The sequence below is a fragment of the Hemitrygon akajei genome, unplaced genomic scaffold, assembly GCF_048418815.1.
Source record: "Hemitrygon akajei unplaced genomic scaffold, sHemAka1.3 Scf000100, whole genome shotgun sequence".
Lineage (NCBI taxonomy): Eukaryota > Metazoa > Chordata > Chondrichthyes > Myliobatiformes > Dasyatidae > Hemitrygon > Hemitrygon akajei.
Window position 1 is genome coordinate 2,223,193 of NW_027331986.1, and position 23,212 is coordinate 2,246,404.

A 23,212-nucleotide genomic window follows, 5' to 3' on the forward strand; every position below is an offset into this window, starting at 1 on the left:
TTGTCCAAACATCCTTCCAGGTGAGGCGACACTTCACCTGTGAATCTTCCGGGGTCGCCCGTTATGTCCGCTGTTCCCGATGCGGCCGCCTCTACACTGGTGACACCGGCTCCTCCACAGTTGTGCGGGGTAGTGTTTTTTTTTGAGGGGGGGGGGGAAATCGATGATATTATTCCCTTTTGTGCGGGAGGGGTGGATTTGGGGGTTGATGATTGGGATGACGTTCCTTTTCATGCGGGGGTAGGAGTTTGATTTTTCTCTCTGATAGAGGCTGCCCGGCCTGCTGAGTCCCGCCAGCATTTTGTTTGTGTTGCTCTGAATTTCCAGCATCTGCAGACTTTGTCGTGTTTGTGATTTACCTCTCCGTTGTCCCTCCCGCCTCCTGAACGCAGGCGCAGTGCCGACCGTAGCTGTCTCCGGCGGTTCTTCTATTCAGGCGTCCGTGAAGAAGGGTCTGATCTCGGGGTTGTGGAAATCAGGGGCCGGCTGCCGTGGAAGCACAACTTTGTGGGCCGAAGGGCCTGTATTGTGCTGTAGGTTTTCTATGTTTCTATGAAAAGTGCCGGGAACGAGCTCTGCCGGACGGCTGGAGGCTCCGGTCTCTCCGGTCCCGCAGCCCCGGTTTTAGCTTTGCGCCCGAGCCCGGGCTGTGGGATCAGTTAGTTGTGGTTCCTAGGCTGGGAGGGGTTTGGGGTGAGGGGGATCTGTCTGTGTGTGGGGGGGTAGAGGTTATGGGTGGACTGTAATCGGGGGGGGGGGAGGTGTGGGTGGGGTTGCTGTTGTGAGAAAGTGGGATGATCGGATGTTTCGTGACCCGGGTCAAATAAAGTTGTGAACGGGGGAGGATCTGCTCCGTTGTATCGGACGCTCGCGTGTCCTTTCAGGGAGCAGCAATTCTCTCTTCAAATGAATTACTGTCTAATCTTGCTGTTAACATTGTGTTTGTTACAAAGCCCCAGTGTCTGGAAGAGCTGTCACCGTCATGGGCTGTTGCTGCAGATTGGGATGGCGGTGGGGTGTCAGTGACCTCTGTATCAGAGAACACGGGTTTCTACATCCTCCTGTGAGATATAAATGTCTTCACAGTGGATTCGGATCAGCTGGCGCATCTGGAGTTTGCAAAGGGAAAGGGAATAGGGAAGGGGCTGAGGAGAGACAGTTTTAATCAGCAAACAATCGTCCGGGATGGAGGGGTACAGGAGCTGTCTGATAGATCGTTTTACAGTAATTGTGTTTTTATATAATCTCACAGACGGTGACTGAGGAAGGAGCTTGTTGATGGAGGATACCCGGAGGTTAGCAGGTCAGACACGGTATCAGGAGAGTGACAGTGATGTGATTTCCTGTGCCACGGGTACAGACAGTCGTCTCAAGTGAGGAGTTTGTGTGGAGATGCAGCTTCCCTGGAGGTGGAGGAAAGAGGACACACCAACAGGTGGAACCAGCTGTGGGAAGACATGGTTTGTCAGGTCTGACGATGAGCTGAATGTACCATAACCTTCAGACTGAATCAGAAAACCATTCTGAGGGTATTTGAAATGTCAGAAGCAGGGCAGATGTGATCCCATGTCTCCATCAGACCCTCAGTGAGATGGTTCCAGTTATAACGTGCAGGGGTGAAAGCACAGTGTTTGGGGTCTGATTTAATCACTGATTCTGACACAGTGAGAGGGTTAGTTTTGCTGTAAGGCAGCAACATTAATGGAAGAAACTTCATCAATTGCCAGTTGTTCAGCAAAAGTGATCAACTTGTAAATTACCTTGACAGAAACTGATACTCACAGTGGTGACAAAGGGGTTCAGTCAGGTTTATTTCAGGTTGGAGAGGGGTGTGGAGTTTTGAAATCAATGCCTTGCGGTGCCACCATCGTTAATTTAGCATGTCCGGAGTGGTGGATCACACAGCATGGAAACAGGCCTTTGGCCGGCCATACCTGTTCTGACCATCCACTCACAGTCTACACTGGTCCCATTTATCAGCACTTGGATCATACCCGACTGTATCTCGGCAGTTTCAATGCTCATCCTCTTCATAAATGTTGTGAAGGGACCTGCCTCCACCGCCACCTCGGGCAGTGTGTTCCAGAATCCAACTACCCTGAGTGAGAAATCTCCTCCTCAGATCCCTCTAAACCTCTTCATCCTCTGCTTAAATCCATGCCCTCTGATCGGTGACACCTCTGTCCCAGGATCGGGGCCGATATGGGCATCAGTGAGGCCTTTGATAAGGCTCAGCATGGTAAGTTGCTGTGGAAAATCAGATCACACGGGATCCAGGGAGAGCTGGCTCACTGGATGCACAGTTGTCTTGATGGTAGGAAGCAGAGAGTGATGGTGGGAGGCTGTTTATTGGACTCGAGGCCCCGGCCTAGTGAGGTTCCCCAGGGTTACACCCCATTGCTCTCATTATTCATTGATATTTAATTATATTTGCATTTGCACAGTTGAATTCGATGCTTCACTTGATCTTTCATTGATCCTGTTATTATTCTAAAGATTTGCTAAGTGTTCCTGTAGGAAAAACTATGTCAGGGTTTTATGTGGTATGTGACTATATAAAATTTCTGTACTCTGATAATAAAATTTACTTTGAACATCAACCATTGCTACTTGACATCTCGATCAATAATCTGGTTAAGAATATACAGGATATGGAGAGTAGGTTTGCAGCAAGTTCAAACAATTAGTTTTTCTCAAAAATATTATGTATAATCTCTCTGCTCTGTTTCCCTCTCCACACTCGACCACCCCTCCCTTTACTGTCTTCCCTCTCTGCCCCATCCTCCCTCTCACCCTAACATTGGACAAAAGTTCAGGGTGAAAGTGAATTATTTTCAGGGAATCTGAAGGGGAATTCTTCACTGGGAGGTTGGTGAGAGGGTGGAATGAGCTGCCAGTGGAAGTGGACGATGTGGGTTTGGTTTAGACACTAAAGAGGAATTTGGGTGAGGACTTGGATGGGAGGTGTATGGAGGCTCTGGTGCAGGTAGCTGGAAATGGGCAGTAACAACAAAAACAGGTCGGCATTGACTAGAAGGGCTGATAGGCCTGTTTCATTGCTGCTTGGCTCTGTGATTCTAATAATATTGTGATTTGTAATTTCCACAGTAAGTACATTGCTACTAATGTCTGAACCCAGAAATTTGCCCAAACAGGAACTGAAAGACTCTTGGCTGGCTACAAAAAGTGTCTACAAGCTGTGATACTTGCCAAAGGGGGTGCTACTGAACATGTAGGGCACCCAAACATTTGCTTCTGGCCCTTTTCCTTTTTTTGTTATTTTCAAACTGTAATAGATTGAAATAAAAATGTAATCTTCCTTAAATATTAAAGAAATGTGTCATCTCTAACTTTATGCCTTTTGGAAATCAGGTCATCTTTTACTCGCTGATCTATTCACAGTAGCAGAAATTTTGACAAGGGGTCAAAATCAAGGAAAATCATTGGGAAAATCAGATCGCTACTGGAAGAGTGGATTGGGAAAATCAGGTTGGCACTGGATCTCAAGAGAGAGAATTTGTAGAATGTCTATGAGATGGCTTTTTAGAACAGCTTGTTGTTGAGCCCACTAGGGGATCGTCTGTACTGGATTGGGTATTGTGTAATGAACCAGAGGTAATTAGAGAGATGGAAGTGAAGGAACCCTTAGGAGGCATTGAGTTCACTGTGAAATTTGAGAAAGAGAAGCCGAAATCAGATGTGTCGGTATTTCAGTGGAGTAAAGGAAATTACAGTGGCATGAGAGAGGAACTGGCCAAGGTTGACTGGAAAGGGACACTAGCAGGAAGGACGGCAGAGCAGCAGTGGCTGGAGTTTATGCGAGAAGTGAGGAAAGTGCAAGACAGATATATTCCAAAGAAAAAGAAGTTTTCGAATGGATAAAGGATGTAACCGTGGCTGACAAGAGAAGTCAAAGCCAAAGTAAAAGCAAAGCAGAGGGCATACAAGGAAGCAAAAATTAGTGTGAAGACAGAGGATTGGGAAGTTTTTTAAAAACTTACAAAAGTAAAGTATGAAGGTCATTAATAGAGAAAAGAAGAACTATGAAAGAATGATAGCAAATAATATCAAAAAGGATACTAAAAGCTTTTTCAAGTATGTAAAGAGTAAAAGACAGGTGAGAGTAGCTATAGGACTGAAAGAAAATGATGCTGGAGAAATTGTAAATGGAGATAAGGAAATGGCAGAGGAACTGAACTGACTCCATGTGTGTATATGCAATTATGATAAGAAATACAGACCAGAAAACTTAAATGAGAAGCTGGCTCAGAAAAATAAATCATCACTCTGGAAGAAAACATTAACCAGTGAAATGAGTATGACCCTCCATGGGAGACATCCCAATGATCTGAGCAGACGAGATGGTGACAACGAAGCATCGAGCACCTAACTGAGAGTTGGAGACCTCTCCCCAAAAACAGAGGAGTTCCTTGCGGAAATACAGGATGAGGTGGGTAACAAAAGTAAAACAAATCGAAACTTCATGAAATACAAACAAACAAGGCAGTAAGTGCAGAAAAGGCCAAGAGAAACCAGACACAGTCCAACACATTCCAGGATCCTGCGGCAGTTTAACTCAATCTGATTACTTACGCAGGTACAATCAAGAGGCAAATATCATTCACCAAAATCTTGCCTTAAAATACAAACGGATGAATGACCACGGTAACTTCATTAAGGCACCATAAATTCAAGCCTGATTCAGTTAAGGACATAATCTCACAATTTATATGATAATCAATACATTATTTCAGATAGGATCATCTCAAATAACCATTTGGATATAATATTACAGGATAAACAAGCAGGAATAACTCCCTCAATAGGTATAACCATTCTCAGCACACACATGTGCCTCCACCACAGGCATTGTTCGTCAGTCAGATAACCAAATTATTTCGTCTGCCAATTAGCGTCCAAATACAGTACAAAGTAGTTAACAAAAGAAAACAAAATCAGAATACTTGAAATACAAACAAACAAGGCAGTAAGTGCAGAAAAGGCCAAGTGAAACCAGACAAAATCCAACACTTTCCAGGATCCTGCAGCAGTTTAACTCAATCTGATTACTTACAGAGGTACAATCAAGTGGCAAGTACCATTCACCAAAATCTTGCTTTAAAACACAAACTCACGAATGCCCTCCATCACCTCATGAAGGCACCATAAATTCAAGCCTGATCCAGTTTTAGAGTCAAAATCTTACAAATTATGTGATCATCAATACATTATTTCAGATAGGTCAATCCATCTGGTTATATTACAGGATAAACAAGCAGGAACAACTCCCCCAATAGATAAAACCATTCCCAACACACACGTGTTCCTCAACCAGTGGAGCACCTCACCACAGGTAGTGTTTGTGTCGTCAGTCAGATAACCTAATTATTTTCTCTGTCAATCTGCTTCCAAATGTCATTCGTTGCCATGCCCCGCTGCTGAATCCCTTCTCCTCATCATACGTTCTTACCTCGACCATCGTTTAGAGCCCCAAACTCTGCTCTGTGCAGACTCGCCTCTGGTTTCTGACCCAGCTTTGTTGAAAATCCAATTGATGGTTTCCCACTCTGCTTTCAGTCTTTAGAGGACAGTGGTGTTCGCTAACAACACTTTAGAAGTGGGGAAAGTGACCCATAATGTGGACATGAGTCATGATTGAGGAGGTTAACTACCAATGTCATTCTTCCTCAGCCCAGAGATTTGAGGGGCGAAGAACATCTCAGACAATGTGCAGTCAGCTCCACTTCTTCAGTCTGCAGAAAATTCAAGGGAAACCTCTTCGCCCACAGAGTGGTGACTGTTTGGACCTCATCCCAGGGAGAGTGAAAGGTGAACAACAGGGGAGGATTTGAAAGATCTGTTGTGTAACAGAATCACTGGCAGGGTTCAGCCAGCCTGAGTTGACTCTCTACTGTATACTAGGTGTGTTATAAATTCACTAAGTACCGCAGACAGTGATTAAAATAGAGCTGATTCAGTTGTCACAGATCTAGTCCCATTAAAGGTGAATATGCAGCAGAAGAAACTCCTCCCATGCCTGGTGAGCAGCAGCAATAATTGCAGAGTTCAGCACCGACAATCACTCTCGAAATTGCATTCAGCAACGGTGATGGACAAATATCCAGCATGCAGCTTATTGAAATTTTCTCCCCAGTGTGAACCCGGTAGTGTGTCGTAAGTGTAACACACTGTAAGGTTTCACTGCTAATGTAATGGCCTCTCTGTAATGTTTCACTGCTGAGGTAGTGGTTTCTCTGTAGCAGCAATGTCGAGGTTACAACTAAAGATAACAGGGTTTTGGAGTGCTGGGCTATCCAATGACTGAAATGTTCTTTCCTGTGAGTCTGGATGAGAGAATTTCATGGGCTTTTTCTGGGGAGAGATGAGAAGCCACAAATGGGGAGAGTGGGCCCTGTTTTTTTTTACTTCACTAACCCTGTAGTCAAAGTAAGAATTATCAATCACATATTGTGTACTGTTTGTTATTTTGTGGTACTGATTTGTAACAGGGGACACGGCACAGCATCCACCCACATTTGGCCGAGCCAGGGGGCTATCACCCCCTAAATTAAGCTGCTAGCCGGAGTGAGAGTTACATAAGGTTAGATGACTGAGTGAATACATTCCCACATTAACAGGAGGAGAACGGCCTCTCCCCAGTGTGAACTGACTGGTGTGTCAGTAGGCGAGATGACCGCGTGAATCCCTTCCCACAGTCTGAGCAGGTGAATGGCCTCTCCCCTGTGTGAATTCGCTCATGTACCTTCAATTGAGATGATTGAGTGAATCCCTTCCCACAGAATGTGCAGGTGAACGGCCTCTCCCCAGTGTGAACTGACTGGTGTGCTTGTAGGCCAGCTAACTGTGTGAATCCCTTCCCACAGTATGAGCAGGTGAACGGCCGCTCCCCAGTGTGAACTCGCTGATGTACCTTCAGTTGAGATGACCGAGTGAATCCCTTCCCACAGTCTGAGCAGTTGAACGGCCTCTCCCCAGTGTGAACTAAATGGTGTGCTTGTAGGGTAGCTAACTGTGTGAATCCCTTCCCACAGTCTGAGCAGATGAACGGCCTCTCCCCAGTGTGAACTCGCTGATGTACCTTCAGTTGAGATGACGAAGTGAATCCCTTCCCACAGTCCGAGCAGGTGAATGGCCTCTCCCCAGTGTGAACTCGCTGATGTACTTTCAGTTGAGATGACCGAGTGAATCCCTTCTCACACTCCGAGCAGGTGAATGGCCACTCTCCAATGTGAACTGACTGGTGTGTCAGTAGGCAAGATGACAGAGTGAATCCCTTCCCACAGTCTGAGCAGGTGAACGGCCTCTTGCCAGAGTGAACTGACTGGTGTGCTTGCAGGCTAGATAACTGTGTGAATCCCTTCCCACAGACCTAGCAGTTGAACGGCCTCTCCCCAGTGTGAACTGACTGGTGTGCTTGCAGGCCAGAGAACTGTGTGAATCCCTTCCCACAGTCTGAGCAGGTGAATGGCCTCTCTCCGGTGTGAACTCGCTGATGTACCTTCAGTTGAGATGACAAAGTGAATCCCTTCCCACAGTCTGAGCAGGTGAATGGCCTCTCCCCAGAGTGAACTGACCGGTGTACCTTCAGTTGAGATGACCGAATGAACCGCTTCCCACATTCTGAGCAGGTGAATGGACACTCTCCAGTGTGAAATGACTGGTGTTCTCGTAGGTTAGCTAACTGTGTGAATCCCTTCCCACAGTCTGAGCAGTTGAACGGCCTCTCCCCAGTGTGAACTCGCTGATGTACCTTCAGTTTAGATGATGAAGTGAATCCCTTCCCACAGTCTGAGCAAGTGAACGGCCTCTCCCCAGTGTGAACTGACTGGTGTGCTTGTAGGTTAGCTAACTGTGTGAATCCCTTCCCACAGTCTGAGCAGTTGAACGGCCTCTCCCCAGTGTGAACTCGCTGATGTACCTTCAGTTGAGATGACGAAGTGAATCCCTTCCCACAGTCTGAGCAAGTGAACGGCCTCTCCCCAGTGTGAACTGACTGGTGTGCTTGTAGGCCAGCTAATTGTGTGAATCCCTTCCCACAGTCTGAGCAGGTGAATGGCCTCTCCCCAGTGTGAACTCGCTGATGTATCTTCAGTTGGGATGAGTAGGTGAATCCCTTCCCACATTCCGAACAGGTGAATGGCCTCTCCCCAGTGTGAACTTGCTGGTGAGCCATTAGGTCAGAAGACCAAGTGAATCCTGCCCCACAACTTCAGCAGATGACCAGCCTCTGCCCAGTATGAACTGACTGGTGTGTCCACAGGTGGGAAGACAACTGAATCCCTTCTCACCCACAGAACAGGTGAATGGCCTTGTCCAGTGTGAACTTGCTGATGTACATTCAGTTGAGAAGACCCACTGAATCCATTCTCACAGTCACAGCAGATGAACGGCCTCTCCCCTGTGTAAAATGACCGCTGTGCCAGTGGGTCAGATGACCAAGTGAATCCCTCCCCACAGTCTGAGCAGGAAGGATGATCGTGAATCCCTTGCTCCACTTATTAAATATCTGGACAGAGACAGCAAAATTGGCGTGTTGTGCTCGAGATTCCCGTAGATAAATTCCTTGTTTTTAGCCTGTAAAAAGATTTACAAAATCCATCAATGTGTGTAGGGCAACTTTTCATATGAGATCACTTGAGTTGTCAAGGTGTGATCTGGCAACACACTCTTACCTTGAAGTTCATCCCAAGTTGGAGAGAGAAATCATCTAACTGGGCACAGTGCTGGTATCTGGAATGACCATCAAACTCTCTGATGCTCTTCCTGTCTCTATAAGAATGGGGCATCTCTGCCATCTCCAATCTGTGACCTGGCTCAGTTTGACTCTCGCCATTGGTATTGGTTCCTGTTCCCACTGAGCAGCATGGGCTCCTGGACCCACAGTAACTGAAATACTCTCACGCAAATAGCCTGCAGTGCATTCCACGCACCCACCACTCTCTGGGTAAAAATCTTACCCCTGACATCCCCTCGGTATCTATTTCCAAGCACCATAAAACTATGCCCCCTCGTGTTAGCCATTTCAGCCCTGGGAATAAACCTCTGGCTATCCACACGATCAATGCCCCTCATCATCTTATACACGTAAAAAAGGCTCTAAACATAAACAAGGAAGTTATACAGTGCTTTGGGAAATTGTTAGAAGTATACAAGATTATGAGGGTATAGATAGGGTAAATGCAAGCAGCTTTTTCCACTGAGGTTGGGTGGGATGTCAACCAGAGTCATGGGTAAGTGGGGAAGGTGAAAATTTAACAAGAACATTTGGAAAAACTCTTTACTGAAATGGTCGTGAGAGTGTGGAATGACATGTCAGCACAAGTGGTGAATATGAGCTCATTTTCACCATTTCAAAGAGGTTTTGATGGAAGCCTGGATGGTAGGGGTATGGAGGGCGATGGTCTCGGTGCAGGTAGTTGCAATAGACAGCTTAAATGTTTTTTTGGCATTGACTAGATGGGCCAAATGGCCTGTTTCCGTATTGAACGTCTCCATTATTCTATGACAGAGAAGCTGGCCAAACTTGTTTGGAAGGGAAAAGGTTGGAGTGACAACGGAGCAGCAATGGCTGGAGTTTCTGGGAGCAATTCGGGAGCTGAGTGATCGACACATCCCAAAGAAGTGAAAGCATTGGAAAGGCAGTAGGACACAACCATGGTTGAATTGAGAAGCTAAAGCCAACATAAAAGCCAAAGAGAGGGCAAACAAAAGAGCAAAAGCTATTGGGAAGCTAGAAACCAACAGAAGACGATGAAAGAAAATGTTCAGATGAGCTCAGGGCATGGATGATGATTAATGAGTCTTGGTAGCACCCAAAAGTCTGAGGCATTTAAAGGAACAAAATATCCGGGGCTTCAATATCTCCAGAAAGCCAAGATTCCTTGCACCAGTTACGTTTCAACTTTTACGTTGTTAGGCACATACAAACTCTACACCCTCAAAATTTCACTTCTGAAGGCCTCCCTCTTACTAAGTACTCCTTTGCAGAAAACAGCCAGTCCCAATCCACACTTGTCAGATCCTTTCTGATACCATCAAAATTGACCTCTCTCCAATATAGAATCTCAACCCATGGTCCAGACCTCTCTTTTTTCATCTTTATTTTGAATCTCATGGCATTATGATCACTAATGTCTGTCACCAGCCCTGAACATTGCCTAACAGCTTATTGCACACTTCTACATTGGGAATTTTATGTACCAATTAAGGGCACATTTGACAAACTCTACCCCATCTAGTCCTTTTACAGTATGGGAGTCCCAGTCAATATATGGAAAGTTAAAATCGCTTACAATCTCAATCATTGTTTCTTGGCATGGTCCGTGACCGCTCTGCAAATTTGTTCCTCTAAATCCCTCAGACTGTTGGGTGCAACCAAGCCCCAATAATGGCTACAATATCATAATTCCCTGTCCTGAGGTCATCTGGCTTTCCTACGGTGCTTCTTGCATTGTGATATACACAGCTCAGCACATTCATCGCACCATGCTCAACCATTTGATTGCTGACCCTGTCTGAGGTCTGAACAATATCTGACTGGTATCAAGAAAACAAACTCTCCCTCATTATCACAAAAACAAAGGAGCTGATTGTGGAGGACAGGAGGGATGGAGACACAGATAAGGGCATCACCCTGGGACTAGTGAACAACCGACAGCTTCCCCAGTTTCCGAATCCCCAGTGGTGGGCATTTAATCTGGACTCCACCACTTTTGAACCCCTTCCGCCAGCGGCCGACCCTCATGTGACTCTGTGCTATGACCCTCCGGGGTGCTCATTGAGGAAAGCCAATATTATGCACCCCTCGAGCGAGAGAGGTTCCCAGTCATGGTGATTGGACAGGATTAAGGAAAAGAGGGCAGTGCATTACTGGCCGAAGTTCCGGATTTCCTTTGGTGACAGACAGGACTGGTGGCTCCCCATACCATTGTTAGGGTTTGCCCTGGGTTCAAGTCAAAGAGCCTAGAGTTCATTGCCTACACCCTGAGGAAACAAGCCTCCAGCACCGAGGGAGACTGGCAAGACTTGGCCGCGGGCCAACTCCGATACTGGAAGGACTGTGAGGTGAAGACAGGACATCTGGTAAGACGCTCTTTTAATATTGACTGAACCCAAGACATTGCACACAATCTCTGCTCAATTTCAGGCAATGAAGTTGACTGCACCAACTGCCCCCCATCCAGATCACCATGAAAGGAGGACAGACTCTCCCATCCATTCCGCAATACCCACTCTAGCCCGAGGTAACGTTTCTTGAGGATGGAAGCTCTTTTGTGGATCCATCAGGAAAACGACATTCTGACTATGCGATAGTGACGGACAGTGAAGTAATTGAACAGGCCTCTTTTGAAGCAGCTGTCTCCGCCCAGAAGGCTGAGCTGTTTGCTCTGACTCGTGCCTGTATCCCAGCAACAGACTAAAGTGGGAACATTTACACAGACTCCCGTTATGCATTTGGAATTGTACATCACTACGGGGCTCTCTGGGAACGTGGGGATTCCTGACTTCCTCTGGCCACCCCATTAGTAATGTCACCATTGTAAACAACTTACTCACCGCTCTGCAGCTACCTCGAGTTCTGGCTGTTATGAAATGTGCTGCCCACACACGCATGTCCGACTGTGTCACTAAACACAATACTCTAGCAGATCAGACAGTGAAAAGTGCGGCACAATCCTCAGTAGTTGTAGTCCCCTCGGGTTCCCGTCAAGCAACCCTCCACGACTAAAGCAGAACGGGTTTGCCAGACATGTGGGAGGTACGTACTTTTCAGGGGGACGTCTCTGAGGAGGAGCGCAAATTGTGGTCCCAGATGGGGTGCCAGAAAGAACCCAACCTAGCTTTTTGGATTACCCAGCGGGACAGGTTTGTGTTCCTACACAGTTTTTACCAATATTGGTCAATCATATACATGATTTAACACACCTGGGAAAGGAGGGAGTAGTTGGTAACCTGTACCCTGCACATCGGGTAAGACTCCTTGCCAGGTGGACCCTTTTTGTGTCTACAAGTTGATTTTATTGAATTGCCTAGAGTACATTGCTATAGATACTGCTTAGTTATTATCGATGTGTTTAGTAGATGGATTGAAGCTATTGCAACTACAAATAATACTGCTATGTCTGTTGTGAAGTTATTATTATGGGAAATATTTCCCATGTATGGCCTGCCAAAGAAGCTGAGCTCTCACAATGGCCCACACTTTGTGGTGAAAGTAAACAAAGGGGTACGTAACAAACTAGCTATCAAGCAACAATTCCACTGTGTACACCACCCACGGGCCGCTGGCAGAGTGGAAAGAGTCAATGGCATTCTGAAGAGTAAACTGGCCAGACTAACAGCGGAGACTGGACTCACTTGGTTGAAGGTCCGACCATTGGCCCGATTCCACATGAGGGTTACCCCACAGGGGAAAACAGGGTTGTCACCAGCTGAAATCATTTCTGGATGGCCCATGAAGACACCCTGGGGACTAAGACCTTGTGTACCATTGCTCCCAGAAAGTCTACCAGCAAAATTGGATATGCATACCCGAAGGGAAGAGATTGGGAAATATGTATGCCAACTAACCAAAATTTTCCAAGCATTACATTCACAGGTACGACAGGCTTACAAGGAAGAGAACTACCCCGCAGAGAGGAGTGACTATCCCACCACAAAACATGGGAATTTTGTCCTAATCCAGAACTGGGATTGAGGGAAACTCTGACCTCAGTGGAGAGGAACATATCAGGTGTTACTGACCACTCTCACAGCTGTGAAACCGAAGGGGCAATCTCGATGGATACAATGAACAGACTGAAAATGTGTTACAGAAGGAACTGAGTAGAAGGGCTCTCTTGGACTTAAGGAAAATGTATTCGTTGATAGTGGTCTTTGTGTTTTGTCTTATTGCTCAAACAACATCCGTGGGCCCCCATGTTAACACCTTTCTGTCTCTCTGTCACACCTATGCCAAACAGGCAGAACTAGGGGCCTGCTGGGTTTGTGCTGCAATTGCACAGCATGATAAAACTATGATTCCAATGTCAGTAATCCCGCTCAACCAGCGTGAGGAACTCTCAGCCTGGGCTTTCTCAAATGACACTCAGGGAAGTGAGGTGAGTAACTGTGGTCCAGTCAGAGATGACTGTGACTGTCAGTGTTTTGAGGGATGGTATCTCAAGTTCCCATCAAATGGAACTTCCTACACTGGGAAACATGCATCCTGGTCTTACTTGCAAGGTGCCCAGCAGCGGAGAGGAATAACAGATTGAGTGCTTTTGGATAATCGCTTTTCTCTCCTATGGAGTAGCCAGGAATTCACAAGAGATAATCAATTTGGATACAGCACTTGAGGAGCTGGGCACAATACTGCAGGGGCCCTGACAGAAACACAGGCCCAAGTAACAGAAATATCTACTGAAATGATTGCAATCTGGCAAACAGTCATGCAGAATTGTATGGCTTTAGATTTTATCCTAGCTGAGAAAGGGGGAACCTGTGGTATTATTGACACAGAATGCTGCACCTATATCCCTGATGAATCTACTAACATTACATCCCTCTCCAAGCACACTGCCTAGGAGATTGACAGCATCAAGAAAGTAAGGCAGGATTTACACTGGTTCACTGAAGGGTTAAAATGGTGGTCTTTGTAGGTCAGTTCAGTAATACATGGAGCAGGATATTGCATTACGGCCTAATAATTGTCCATAACATTGTTATAAATACTGTGGTACGCTGTTTTTTTTTCCCACTGTTAAGTCAATGTAGTACTTGTTTGCTTTCCCTGCAAAAAATTACTGCTTTGTTGATTATGTAATGATCAAAAGGAGGGAATGATAAAATGTGTAAAAGGGTTAACACTTTGTTAAAAAATAGCAGCCTGTTTTTCTGAAAGAAACTGCTGATAATCAACAGATGTTCTAAGCCATGCTGAGCCATATTTCTTCTTGCGGGTAGCTAGCTAGGGTTTCAAGATGCTTATCTCCTTGCGCATTCACATCTAGAGATAGGATAGCTTCGGTCTGTTCTGTGTGTGTAAGCCATTATGACTGTTTTGTAATCTGTCTTTAGGGGCTCCAGCTTGTCATATAGTAAATAACTTTGGCTCCAGCCTTTCTTGTGTGGGGAGTATCTGGACGGATATATCTGTGGTGAAGGGGAATTGTTAGTCAGTTAGTGGATTGGGCGGGAACAGTCATCAACTGTTCCTTTTTGAGCGACTAACTGAGTAAGCCCGATGCTTGGAATAAAGAGTTTGTACTTATACAGTCTCTCAGTGACTTTATCCGGATTCGACTTCCACATAATGGGAGTGGTTTCAAAGGGCTGGGCTGCTGGATGCACATTACCAGACCTGGAGTGATTGCAACTGGGTCTGACAGAGGCATAACTGGTTCTTCTGGGCATGTTCAGTCTCACCCCAGCTATTTCCTACCTTCCTTTGTACAGGTACGTAATGTCTAAAGAACAGTAAATGAGACTCACTGAACTTTCTCCTGACTGAATCATTGGAATCTCCAAGCCAGTTGGGTTCTCTCCAGTTGATGCTCTCAGTCCTCGGGCTGGTTCACTTGTTGCTGTTCCCTCGTCTTCACTCGTGGTTTGCTTCCAGTTGGGGTTTTTCTTCCAATAAATCTCTCACTGCAGGTCTAACTTTAAATTGAAAGATAATGACGCAAATTAACAACAAAAAAGAGAACCAAACATTTCTGCTTAATGTTATTAAGAACAAAACTCACTGAAATTTAAATATTGAAGGCAAATATACAGTAATGATCTCAATGAACAATCGTTTATTGTCCCACACACGTCACAAAACGATATGGGATAAGAAGGAGCCATCATTCAGTCATGGTAAGACATAAGCAACAGAATCAGATGATTCAATCCATCTGATCTGCTCCACCATTCAACCATGGTTGATTTTTATTCCGACACCATATTCCTGCCTTCCTCCTGTAACCCTGTAGCTACTTAGCAATCTTGAATATATTAATCTCCGTCATAAATATATCCAAACGGCAGCCTCAACCAAACCCTGCGGCAACAAATTCCACACTTCAGACACCTTTTGGCCAAAAGATTTTTCTCAACTGAATTTTAACAGGAAGCATTTGTATTCTGAAACAGTGTTGTTAGATCACAGACTCTCCGTTTAATAGAAACACCTCTCCATGTCCACTGTATCCAGGCTTTTCAGCATTCGGTAGGCTTACCTAACCATACATCCGCCCCACATCCCCCCACCGTCCCTCTGAACTCCATCGAGCACAGGTCCGGAGCCATCAAATGCTCCTCATACATAAAGCCGATCGTTCCTGATATTATTCATGTCAACCTTGTTATCAACACGCCACGTGATCTTGCGTCACAAAGCGGAGGGCGGGGGAGATCTCCGGCACACAGCCTTACGTGACCTGTTCGTGGGTCTCCCATTTCAACCCTGCGGAAATAGACAGCCTGGACTCCTGGTTTGAATCGTTCAATGCAGATTAAGTGAAGTCGGCACATTTTTGCCGAGCCCATTTAACTGGAAAATAAATGAGTAACTGGCCCTCAGTTCGGGGCTCACGGCCAACATCGGATCTCCCCGCTCGGGATCGGTATCAATACTCACAAATAGAAAAGTGATATCTTCAGCCTGGAGACAGTAATCCGGATCCCCAGTTCCCCGAGATAGGAGACGCGAAGCCTTTCTCGATCCCGCAGACTTCAGCACTGAGCGTTAGGGAAAACACCACATACCCGGAGACAGTGAGCATGCGCGAAATGTGTGGTACGTCACCAAGAGGGCGGGGCCTCAGAAACGGATGCGCAATGTTGCCATCCTGCGGTTTAATAGGGGGGGGGGGTAAACTGCATCATGTGACCCCCAGACAGATGTCCAGTTACCCACCACTCTGTGGAAAGAAGCAATCTTGTCGCTCAGATCTCCTCTCACCTTAAATGTATTAGACATTTCAACCCCCAGGAAAAATATATCGTCTGTCCACTCGGTCTACTCCTCTCGTAATCTTATAAACGTCCATCCAGTCTCACCCCAGCCTGCGCCGCTCTGGAGAAAACAACAGAAGTTTGTCCAACCAGGACGGGCAGCATCCGTCGAAACGAGCAGTCAACGTTTCGGGCCGAGACCCTTCGTCAGTCCTGTCTTCCTCCAGCGTGTGTGTACGTGTTGATTTGACCACAGCATCAGCAGTGTACTTTGTGTTCGTCCAACCTCTCGTTATAGCTCTTGCCTCCTGGTAAACCTCTTCCCCGCCCTCTCCAAAGCCCCGACATCCTTCCGAGAATGGGGCGACCAGAACTGTATGAAACACTCCAGATGTGGTCTAACTAGTTTTATAAAGCTGTGTTACGAACCGTAACGTTTTAGAAACGAACCAGCAGCAACAGAGTTCACACTGGAGTCTGGTTTTGATGTTAATACCACTCTCTTTATTGGTCTCTACTTATAACATAGTAACTTAACGAAATAAAGGAAAGTTAGCAGTGTTAAGTGTATATATGTGTAAATATTGCTCCCAGACTATCGAGCCTGAGGGAACAAAGCTCAGAATCTTGAGATAGTAAAGTAGGAAAGTTCAGTAATCCACGGAATAAATGATGGGAGAGAGATATTTGTAATCCAGGGTGAAACGTAGAGAAAAGGCCGTTACATCAAAATAATGTCGACGAAGTTCTTATCCGTTGAATCCGTCCACATACGAGTTAACAGCGAAATTGACCTGTCACAGGAATACCGTCTTCCAGGGGTTACTGCACAACATACCCAGGCAAGGGTTAACACAAGATATTCCAAAATCCACTCCTATGGATTATACGAAGTGGCAGCCACACTCATTCGTTGTGGTTCCGTGTCCCGATGATCAACCCACTCTTGTGGGCATAGGAGAGTTCCAAGCCTCAGCTGCGACTAACTGAAGCGATCAGCGTTTCCAGACTCACTCTCTCTTTAGACTGGCTGACTGGCTGTCTGCAGATCGCTCTCTCTCTCTCTTAAGGTTCAGTCCACCGTCAGCGCTGTCAGTCTGTGACTGACGTCATAGCCCCGCCTCCTCACGCTGGCGCTCTTAAAGAAACAGTCACAGTACGACCGCAGGCTCGTAACAGCCGCAACACAACTTCCCGACTTTTGAACTCAATGCTTCAACTAATAAAGACAACCATGCCATTTGCCTTCTTAACCACCCGATCAATCTGTGCAGTCTCTCTCAGGGAGCGATGAACTTGGAGTCTAAGATCCCTCTGATCATCGACACTGTTCAGGGTTTTGCATTTAACAGTGTACTGTCGCATACATTCGACCTACCGAGCTGCCAAGATGATCATCACTAATCAAATCTCACTGATATTTCTCAGGTCCTGTTGAATTTATTGCCAAGTGCACAAGTACGGGAAGGTACAGGTACAGAGAAACACTGACTTGTGGCAGCATCACAGGCAAGTACATTCAGATAACACACGGAACACAAATTGTACGATTCTCTGTCAGTAACAATCTATACATATGTTTTATGTTAATAACGATATATAAAATACATTGTGTCATGATCAATATTAAAATGTGCATTTGTGTCAATAACAGAGTTGGAAATGTTGAATTTGGTCCCTGTCTCCATTCCTCCTGTAATCCACAACCAGCTCCTTTGTTTTTGTCACAATGAGGGAGAGGTTGTTTTCTTGACACAACAGTGTCGGGTGATGACTTCTTCTCTATACGCTGCCTCGTTATTGTTTGGGATCCGGGGGATCAATGTAGTGCCGTCAGCAAATCTAATTAGCAGATTGGAACCCGCCACTGCAGCCCCACAGTGCACTATGTACTGATTGCAAAGCTACGAAATTGCATGTGAATAGCCTCCCCTCCCCCAACTCCACTCTTTCTGCGTCACCAGCAGACTGGGACATCTCACATCTCGCTGCCTCCGCCAGGACATTAAACTGTGAACAACTGTGGTCAGGGACTGATCTCTGGGGTACTCCAAACGCTACCTCCTTCCAGTCTGAAAACGGCCCTCTCATCCAGCCACACACTACCGGCAGTTTATCGATCTCCAACGAAAAAGCCTAATCACCTACTCCTGAGCTTCAATACCATTGTTGACTCTGAGTTTACCACCGTCAAATGCCGGGAGGGACATAATAATCAGAAAGTCTCTAGTCACAGCCGTGTAAATAAAATGTGATCTCAGTAGGTGTGTGGCGCATGCTCAGAATGCGAAGGAGACAGACAAACTGAGCCAAGTCACAGACTTGGGAGGAATGATCCATTTTGACACAGAGAGGGAAGCAGAGAGTTTGATATTGTGCCTGATGCCGGAACTGCGGCCAGTTAGAAGATGAAATCTTGTTCCTCTAAATTGTTTTGAGATGTTACAGTGTTTTAATCAGAAGGCACCATGGAGACTGAAATTATTTCAGTTGAATTGTTGTCCTTCACCCACTGACTTGCTTTGTAAACGTTTAGCAGTGTAGGAAAGTCAAAGGATTTGTGTATGGGAATCACAAACACAACAGCACGTTAGTTCCGCTGTATCTGTCAGTTCACCAGCGCTTGAATGCCGCCGATCCTTTCATGTGGAGGCGGAGATGTTGGAGAAGACAGCGCCCCACTCGCTACAGGGAGAGCCCGAGCACGTGTCCATGTCCGTGACCTGATTGGATACATCGCCCTGACGTTCTAGCAGTGGGACTTTATTCACTGGCTCTCATTTTGGAAGGGATTCAGTCGGCCATCGCAGATACACCAACAGCTTCGCACTGGGAAGCGGCCGTTCACCTGCTCCGTGTGTGTGAAGAGACTCATTCAGTTAACCCACCTTGTGATACTCCGGTGAGTTCACAATAAATAGAGGCCACATTTCTGTCCGGAGTGAGCAAAGAGTTTTACTCAATCATCCCAGCTGCTGCAACACCAGCAGCTTCACATCAGGGAGGAAGTTCAAATCAGCTCCGTGTTAAATGTTTAACCATCACGGTGACTGAAGGCAGCTGCAGGTTCATGAGGGACTGTTACTGTCAGATTCTGCAGTTCTTGCGGCTGCTCATCACACCCAGGACTGAACCCTGGTCACTGAGCATTGGAGGAGTCTGTTCTGCTGATGTTAGCCTTAAACTGGACTGGTGTTTAATATTGTGGATCTGTGAAAGATAAATCAGTTTGTATCAAATCCCGTGTCTCGCTTGAGAGGCCGCTCGGCCCAGCTGGTTCCTGCCCATGTTTCTGTTCCATATCAGTATATGAAAATCTACCCCTGCCGTTCCCCTCTCCCCCTCCCTGAGATGACAGGTTGCAACTAGTCAGCACTCCGTCGGATAGGAGATTTCTCTTGAAAAGCCTCTGACTATCCACACGACCAATGCCTCTCATCATCTTATACACCTGCATGAATTTCCTGCATGATTTTCTCCAGGCTGAATAAGACGATGAGCTCTCTGTGGTTGTGACGTTCTTCAGGGCTCTGGACGAATTTGGTTAAACTCCTTCTTCCCTGCTCTTTTCAACGTTTTGGGTCATTTTCACCAATTATAAAGGACTGTGCCTCAGACAGCTGGGTTGTTGCAATTGTTACGGACCAGCAGCAATAGATCACTAACGGAGTCTGGTTTCGATGTTAAAACCACTATCTTCATTCGTATTGTAACGGGGTCCTGAATTACCCATTTGAAGTGTGTTTTTGAAGAGAGAGAGGGAGTTGTTGTTCAACACCGAACACCTTGTTGGAGAGAGGGAGAGAGAGAGAGAGAGAGAGAGAGAGAGAGAGAGAGAGAGAGAGAGAGAGAGAGAGAGAGAGAGAGAGAGAGAGAGAGAGAGCGAGAGAGAGAGTGAGTGACAGAGAGAGAGAGAGAGAGAGAGAGAGAGAGAGAGAGAGAGAGAGGAGAGAGAGAGAGAGAGAGAGAGATGGTTTCTCTGCAAGCTTGTTTACACTTTTACAAGGACACTGTCAGCTTCTGTGTTCTTACAGAGAGAGAAGGGAGGAACTGTTTGATAGACAGCTGGGGCTCACCACGGTGAGATAAGTAGGAGGTCCGCTGATAGACCTCCAGACACATGGTTTTGGACACTGAATGAGCTTTGTTGTGTCCACAGAAAAAGATGGGTTTTGGAAGATCGATCAGGAGCATCGATCAGTGGCTCTCGCAGTGTGAAAAGGCTGTGACCGGTGGGGAGTTATTCGTGTGCCCATCCCTCGCCTGGGTTAATAACTCCACCACAGAAGAACGGTCCCGTTTGTAGTGGTCACAGTCGGTTACTTCCAAAGGATTTCAGAGGACGACGGGACTATCGACGGCGTCAGCTTACCTGAAGCCTCAAAATTCTCCCTCTCTCTCTCTCCATCACTACTCGACTCAATCCCACGAACTGAACTGAACTTCACTCATCACCGTAAGACGGCATCCATTCACCCCGAGGCGTGAAGAAGCTTGGCTTTCCTATTTCCACACAGACCACACACACACACACACACACACACACACACACACACGCACGCACGCACACACACACACACACACACACACACACACACACACACACACACACACACACACACACACACTCACACACGCAGGCACGCACGCACGCACGCACACACACACACACACACACACACACACACATAATCATTGCTAACCTGTTTGATATATCTGCATTAATATTGCTGTATCGCGTAGTTACTAATAAATAGCATTAGTTTATAGCAATACCAGACTCCAGGGTGTTTTCTATTTCTGCTGGTTCTTTGACCCGTCACGGGGTACGTAACAGTATCTACTCCAAATATAAAAGATTAAAGGAAATAAACAGAAGTTAACAGTATTATGCGTATATATAGCTCCCAAACTATCAAGCTTGGGAAACAATGCTTAAAGTCTTCAGATGGTAAAGTGGAAAAGTTCAGTAATCCACGGAATAAGTGAGTGAGAGGAGAGATTTGTAAATCCACACGAACAAGTAGAGAGAAGGCAATTACGAAGAATTCCACACACATTCCACGCTGGGTAAACGAAATAACAGTCGCCGAAGATCTTATCCGTCGATTAGTTCCGAAATCCACTTAGAAATATCACCAGGTGACAGTCACAGGAATATCGTCTTCAAGTGGTTACCACAGAACACCCCGATTCCAGGTAAGGGCCAACAAAAGTGATATCACAGGATACTCCAGCAAATCCACACATATGGATGATACGAAGTGACAGTCACATATCCGTTGTGCACTGCGTGCCGATGATCAGATCAACCCAACCTTTTGGGCATGGAAGAGTTGCAGCTTACAGCAGTCACACGCTGAAGTTCCAACAGCTTGTCTCCCGCTCCCTCTCCCGCTCCCGCTCCCGCTCCCTCAGGCTGCCGCAGCTTGTGTCTGACGTCACAGCCCCGCCTCACTCAGGCACTTAAAGCGATACTCACAGTAAACGAACCTGCGGTCTCGCAATACAATGCACCTCTAAAGTCTGACAGCAGACTAGCGAGTGAATCTTCGATGGTGCAGTGTCAGAAACCGAAGATTTGCCAGCCTGAGTCAGGGGTTCCAGAGAGAGATGGGGTTCAGAGCAGGAGGACGAATAAGATAGATAGATAGATACCTTATTCATCCACATGGGGAAATTCAACATTTTTTCCAATGTCCCATACACTTATTGTAGCAAAGCTAATTACATACAATACATAACTATTTAAATACATTGAATGGTAACTGAAGCTCAGTCCTAATCCCCGCACTTTAACATATCTTACTCCTGGCGGTTGAATTGTAAAGCCGAATGGCATTGGGGAGTAGTGATCTCTTCATCCTGTCTGAGGAGCATTGCTTCGATACCAACCTGTGTAGACCAGCAGGATGTGGTCAAAAGTGAAAGATTAAAAGCATTTGGAAACTGGTTGATCGAAAAAAGGTGGTTAATTTCTGCAAAACACAGGTGGAAATAAACAGATCAGGCAGAAATTTTGGAGAGGAATAAATAGAAAACGTTTAGGCAGAGCCCCTTCAGCATGCTTAGCCTGTGTACTCCGCTGTTTAGTTGCTCTCTGATTTGCAGAGTTCCTCCAGCGTTTTGTATGTGTGCGTCTCTGTATTTCCAGTAACTGCAGAATCTCCTGTGTTTTATATCTGCATTTTACTTTGGCATTAGATACACGTTGATATCGAGTATATTGCTTATGGGAGCCGCTTTCTGCGTTAAAACAGCTGCAGATTTTTCTATACACATGATTTTTAAAAATGAGGTATGGACATTGAACCGATGCTTGCAGAAATGTTTAATGGCACCGTGATTACCCATAGGGCCATGCGTTAAGAATTTCGCCGGAGCTGAAGCGCCGATGAAATGCGCATACGTCAGGCTGAGGACGTCCCCAGGTATCACGCATGCGCGCAGTACACAGAAGATTTTCAAAATGTCGGTTGCAGGTAAGAGCGATTCTCTGTGTTTTTATCTTAAAACACCGACTTCGGGATAATTCCTTTGAATTTCGGACACCGTGGCCAGCAATCCCGGGACAGTCCTGCCCTCTTCCCTCTCTCTCAGCCCCACTATCCGTACACGGGGCCCGGGGGTGCTTCCGGCTGATGAGGGAATGGGAACCGATGGATCTCTCAGACAGAGCTGAGCTCCAGCTATCTAAATGCAAGGATTAGGAACTCGGAGAAAGGGAACAAAATGTTTTACATCAGCAGTTGAGAAAATCGGCATTAGTACTCTTTTCCATAGATGCTGCCTGGCCTGCTGAGCTCCTCCAGTATTTTGTGTGTGTTGCTTCCTCTACCTCCTCTTGCTCTGGACTTTTCTACCGGTGAGGACATGTTTTGACCCATTCTCTCTGGGTACGTAATGATATCAAACACCTTTGCCCTGGGCAAAAAAGTAGCTTTCGCATCACAAATGTGCCAGACTCCAGTGAGACAGAGAACTGCCGCACTTCCCTTCATATTCATTGGCATTGCATTCACTGAGTTCACCACCGTCAGTCATTGGGGGAGGGTTCAAGGGGAATATTTATGTAGAATACAGAAACTAGTGATGCCTGTTTGCATTTGGGTGATGCAAAAGTTGCTGGAGAATTTGCAAGTGGGAAGAAGTGGAGTAATATTTGGAAATCTGACTTTTTAAAGTGTAATTTAGCAAGAAAACCACATATGGGCAATGTGAAAAAGCTTTGGTGAGAAAATTCTCCATTTCTGTTACAGGCCTGCTACAT

The 23,212-nt window shown here is 46.1% G+C and overlaps 1 protein-coding gene and 1 pseudogene across 1 annotated transcript in view; one reads left to right on the forward strand and one right to left on the reverse strand.

The window, feature by feature from the left end:
• Positions 1 to 4,644: 4,644 nt before the first annotated feature.
• LOC140723096 (uncharacterized) lies at positions 4,645 to 22,384 on the reverse strand (annotated as a pseudogene).
• Positions 22,378 to 23,212, forward strand: part of LOC140723097 (uncharacterized) — a 34,262-nt gene continuing 33,427 nt past the window's right edge. Inside the window, 1 exon segment of the mRNA XM_073037718.1 lies at positions 22,378 to 22,424. The gene's annotated coding sequence lies outside the window, so the exon portion shown is untranslated.